Source organism: Chaetura pelagica, unplaced genomic scaffold, assembly GCF_000747805.2.
Source record: "Chaetura pelagica isolate M959 unplaced genomic scaffold, ChaPel_1.0 scaffold85, whole genome shotgun sequence".
Classification (NCBI taxonomy): domain Eukaryota; kingdom Metazoa; phylum Chordata; class Aves; order Apodiformes; family Apodidae; genus Chaetura; species Chaetura pelagica.
Genome location: NW_009953505.1, coordinates 3,383,179 through 3,389,141, shown reverse-complemented (window position 1 = coordinate 3,389,141; position 5,963 = coordinate 3,383,179).

Below are 5,963 nucleotides of genomic sequence, written 5' to 3'. Positions count from 1 at the left end.
ACTTCCTTTGCTTATTCCTGAGAGACTGTAGATGGTGTATACTTTAAGCAGCTTTGTCTGCTTGCTAGAAACCTCATTATGTGTTGCATGTTTTCTAGTTTCTCTTGTAAAGGACCTAAATCTGATCAAGAGCCTGTTTCTTCAAGTACTGCCAAGTAATTGAAACTGCATGTTCACAGTAATATACTGTTTCTGACTTGATTTCTCAGTAGGATGGAAGCAATAAATGTAGGTTATTGTTTTTCTACTTGCAGGCAGAGTTGACAGGTGTTGCAGCAGGTGCTTTCATCAAATTCCGACTAGATGCTCTACGTATCTTTTTATGGTATGTGATATTCACTGTGGTATTCACTCTGGATGCACAAAAATGCCACTGCATGAAAATCTGAAGCATATTTTCATATATTAAATGTATTCAACTTATCAAGTCAAGGTAATAAAAGTATTTATGTCAAATATGTGGATAAAACAAGGTTCCTAAGTCCACAGTAAAACTAGATCTCCTAAATCCAAATCTTCTGCAGTCCTAATGACTTGTCAGTCTTCTTGACTTGGAGATTTGTGGGTGGTCTGCTCCCAGTAAGAGTGCAGCTTTTTAAAATCTCAGTCTTAGTTTTTCTGTTGATTTCAGTTGAACCTGTTTTTTATGGCAGACTTTGGCCAGATTTATTCTATGTGTCCTTGGTCACCTAGTGGAGATGTATCAGCAAGAAGCATAGTTGTTCAAGGTCCCTGTGTAGTTGACAGAAATAAATTGTTATCTCTGTATGGCAGTTAATATCTTAGCTGTTGTAAAATTGCTCTAGGGAACTACCTTTCTAGCTCTGGTAGCCACAGAGTGAGCATATGGTGCACAAGCTTCAGGCTTGGATACCAATGTGAGGTCTGAAAAATGGTCTGAAATGCTTAAGTTTTATTTTATTTGAAATGTCTTGGTACGTGCATCTGCTTAGGTTTAGGCAGAAAGTATTTGCCTCTCAATCACTGATATTTAAATACCTTGACATATACTATTCCTGTGCAGATGTCTCATGCTTTAAAGGTATTTAGTAAAGAACTAAGAATTCTGGCTACAACAGCTGAAATTGCTGAAAGGAAGCTGATTTATTTTCGAAATTATTGTTCAGCTTTCAGGCTTTTTTACTAAATTTCTGCTTTCATAATTACTTGATTCGTGTTTCAAATCTCCTCCTTCTCCTTATTTAACTTAGCCTAATGAACAAAAGATCATTAGTATACTTCATATCAATTGTACATGAGGCTATTGAAGCATTAGACACTACTTAGACTTCTGTTCAAGTTGTATTGTAGAGGCCAGGACGAAAAGTTAACTTTTACAAGACGATCTGCTTCAGTAAGAGTTAGCATGAAGCAAGGAAAAAATATTTAGGTAGGAATCACAGAAGAATTTCATGGCTTTCTAGAGAAAAAAAAAAAAATACATGTAGCATATGCACAGTGAGTTAGAACTCCAGGTGAAAGTACTTACGAAAGGCAAATATTTTGTACTGGAACATGGAGGTTCCATGTAAATATCAGAAAAAACTTATTTCCTGTGAGAGTGACAGAGCCCTGGAACAGGCTGCCCAGAGAGATTGTGGAGTCTCCTTCTCAAAACCCACCTGGGCACGTTCCTCTGTGATGTGCTCTAGATGACCCTGCTCTGGCAGGGGGGTTGGACTAGATGATCTTTCGAGGTCCCTTCCAGCCCCTAAGATTCTGTGATTCTATGACTCATCATTGCTCATCAAGACTAAGCATTTATTTCTTAAGTTCTGTGGTCATGGTTCCAGACACAGGTGGTGTTTATCTTTGAGAAAAGAAGCAAATACCAATCTCTTACTGTGTAGGTGACATGAAGAATATTGTCTTTTCACAATGAAACATGCAATTATTGCCATGAACCATCCTCTACAGCACACGTAGGAAGGCAGGCAGGGAGCTGAATCCCAAAGCCTTAACAGTCCATTAAAGCATGGTTTGAAATACACAGCTGTTACAGTCATCAAGGTTTCTGTGTATTTCATCTGCACTTCTGAATTACTCTAAGGATTAACTAGTTTTATTGTGTTTTGTTGCTGTCATGTGGTTTTGTTAATCAAGGCTGTAATAAAACTCCATGTATACTTAATGTATTTTAAAACTAAGATTATTTTGTTCTGTCCTGTACTTTTTTGAGAGAAACAGACAACCTCATGAAGGCAAATGTGGTTCTTTGCAGCACATTCTGTCTGTATTTAGCACCTCCAGTATTAGGAAACGTGTTTTCTTGCAAATTACAGAAAATATCACAAGGGCCAGTCATCAATATGATCTCATTAACCTTTCAGGAGAAATAGCTGGTTACTATTATTCCACAAAGATAAATCACTCTCAGACAACTCACAAAAAAAGTGTTCTATGAAAGGAAGCCCTAATTTTCTTAGTGGATGATGAAGCATTTTTCAGTAAATTAGTCCCTAGGGAGACTTGGAAGACCAATATCAAAATAATGAGTTATTCATTAATTGGACATGTTAAGTGCATTGTGACAGCTACGATTTACAGTAAATTACTTTTTTTTTTTTTAATACAGAACATGTAGTAACACCTCCCTCCTCCAGCTAAGAAATCTGTTAAACTCCTTGGTGTATAGTCAATTGGATCACTTGCTTACTGAGACATTCATATTTCTAATAAAGAGTAATTGGGCAGTGTAATAGGATAGAAATGCAAAAAGATTTTTTTCTTTTTATAGCATCAGTTCAATTTATTACATAATTTTACAGACATGCAATTTCTTTAGCATTATTTAACTTTAAAAGCTTCAAGCATGCCTATCATTAAGTGATGAGTAGTTCTTTCACAGCAGCAAACTATGCAAAGACCCCTCAGCTCCATCTGTAATGCAGATGCAGTAATGGAAACAGGAAACAATGAGTGAAGTACTGGAGAGAGAGGCTGAGAGCCACATCCAGTAAGAGCTTTTGGAATCAAAAAAGGGGATGCTTTGAAATCATTAGAACCAAGACTCAAAACGTGGTGTAAGAGTGAGAAGGAAAGCAGGTGAGAAGGACACTGGGAACAGTGCAAACAGGGAGCCCACAAGCTTATGTCCCTGTTTTACATAAAATCAAGCTGGTAATTTGGAACTGAATAATGACAGAATGCTTTTGCTTTAAGTAGTCGTATATCTCAGGAGAAACAGTCTCAGAGGTTTGTGTTTATCTTTTCATATGTAATGTCTACCTTAACACAGTGCCTCATGTATTGTCATTGTTTACCAGACCTTGTGTGTAAATGACAGAATTAAGATACACAGATAGGAGATAATTATAAACAGATGTGTGTCACATGGAGGTTTGCATCCATAGTGGTTTTCACAGACCTAAATAAATTGATTTAAAACTGGTTTTAATTACACATTTATGACTGCTATGTGCTGATAGGGCATCAGTCAGGCCTCAGTTTCTGTGTCTTCACATAGCCAAGGGGCTTTTAGTGTGTATGAGCTACTTATGTATTATGCAATGTATAGGTGTGTTAGCATACATTATCCACTGATTAAGGTGGTGAGGCAAGTCAGAAACCAAAACAAAATCATTTAAAGAGCCAGATTCTCCTCTTACTTTCTGAAAGAAAAAATTGGCTAACAAGCAGATTTTGTGAGAAACAGTATTTTTTTAACAGAGCGATGTTAATTATTAATTATTAAGAAAACTGGAACATTGATATCAAATTATGTCTCCAAGTTACAGAAGCTAGCTTCTTATGTGTGCAGTCTTAGGGAAAGTTAATTATCTTCTGACTCCATTTATGTAACACAAATAGAGCTGTCAGTAGCTTTGATTTTTTAAATTTTTTTTATTATTTTTTTTTTAGATCTATGCTAGTGTGATAAGGATTTGTAGCAGGTATAAGTAAAGATAGTGTAATTTTAAAGATCTAAATTATAACTTTACTTGCATTTCCAGCCTTTTGTTTAGACTTTCAGTTTCTTAAGTCCCAGCATGATCCATGTGAATTGTCTCAGATTCCACACCAGAAATTAAACCAGAACCTTTTACTTCTTTTCATGTAAGAGAAGCAGACCTATTATCAGGACCAGATGTGACATCAGCAAGCTCACATTTTCTCTGAAGAGACATTTTCCCAATGGATACAAATCCTAAATGGTAATTTTGCTACTATTTGTTCATGTTTTGCTCTACACGGTTGTGATGTGGAGTTGTAATTTCAGCAACAGAAGGTGACTAACCAGGCACTCCCTACTGAAAAAGCAAATCCCAGCTGCTTTACAGGGTTCCTGTTTATACCCACAAATGTCAGTGTAATCCAGTTCTGCTGTGGATCACATCTGCAGGCACTTCCCTTTTCAGAATGCATTTCTTCAGAGCATAAGGCTTCTGCTCAGCAGATTGCTGGATTAATGCACAAACTTTATACTGAAAGCTGAAAAAGTTATTGCAAAGTCATAGTTATTTTTAGCACTTATCACCAGGAATTTTAATCTTTAACCTGTTTCAACACTTTTACTGGAATACCAGCTATAAACAGTGGTTATTCTGTCTCTCTGTCCAAGGCAGGTGGCTGAGCATGGCAGCACTGCTGAGGATTTTGCTTAACTGAAATCTTTGTCTGTGCTGCTGAATAAGGGGCTAGGAAGCATGCTTGAAGGCCATGGGTCAAGCAAGCTGGATCTCTGATTCTCCCACACTGCTTCATAATCACCTCAGTTCTGGTGCTTTGGGCAGCACCAATTGGCTCTTTCTGAGCAATATTCAGCTTAATTTGGCAAACAGTTCATTCTAGGAGCAGGATCCAGGAGGGACAGTGGATGGCACTGTGTGGGGCATGGATCCTCCCAAATGCACACTCAACAGGCTTTATATCCTCCGACACTCCCAGATAACCTCATGTTACATCCCATTTTTGCAACATGTTAAAACAACAACTGCAAGTCAGTCTGACACAGGGATTTCAGAAACTGACCAAAATTCTCCTTCTAAGGCAGTAAATATACATGGTACCCAAAAGAGCTCTAGACAGAGATCCATCCTTGAATTGGTTTGTGAGTGCAGGCAGGTAGTCTGCTAGAAAAAGGAAATAGAAACCAATGTGAAGTCAAGCAGAGTGAGAGATACTAACAAGGTTGGTTCATTTTTTATGTCTGATTTTATGTCTAATTCACAATTTATAAATTTTAACTGAATAAGCTGATGTTCTTTTCAAATTAAAGCTTTGCATAATGTAAGAGTTATTTCAGATAGCTTGGTAAACTTCACAGAATGAAAATCTTGAGAGGAGTTCTGGTCTGGTCCTGAATTGCCAACTAACTTGAACATGAGTCACCTTGAAAGCCTTTCCTCCACAAAAGCATTTGGTTTGGAAACTGCCCATAGGGAGCACTCATTTGAGCAAAGACTCTCCAGTTGACAAGTGTTACTTACAACTTCCACGTCGTGTTAAGGGGCTGGAAGCTGGGCTGGAGACTTGAGCACTGAAGCTAACTCTATTCATCTGTGGTTGATTAAATTTATGGTGTACAACCTTGTTGGTAACAGTTAAATTCCCTTAAAGAACAGGATGGTGTGGGTGGAAGGTGCACTGTGGAGTGAACACCCTGCAAGCTTCAGCTCCTGCACAGCTGGGGGACTTCAGCCTGTCCTTGGGCTCATGCACATTTAAATATTGTTGAGCCAAAATCCAACAGTAGTGCTTAGTGAAAGGTAAGCTCGGGGGTACAATGACTGGGAGGTTTCTGGAAATTCCAGGTAAGTCTTGAGAGATGAAGGGGAACTACTTTATTAGTTGGTTTTTTTACTGTTGTCTGAACTTTGTGTGGAGCACAGAGTTTCCAAAGCCATCATTCTCTCTGCAGTGGCCATAGACACCTGAGAAATCACCTGCAACCAAATGTTGTGTATTCTAGAAATAAAACTCTCTGTGGGAAATTTGAAGAACTCTATCACAGATGCAGGTAG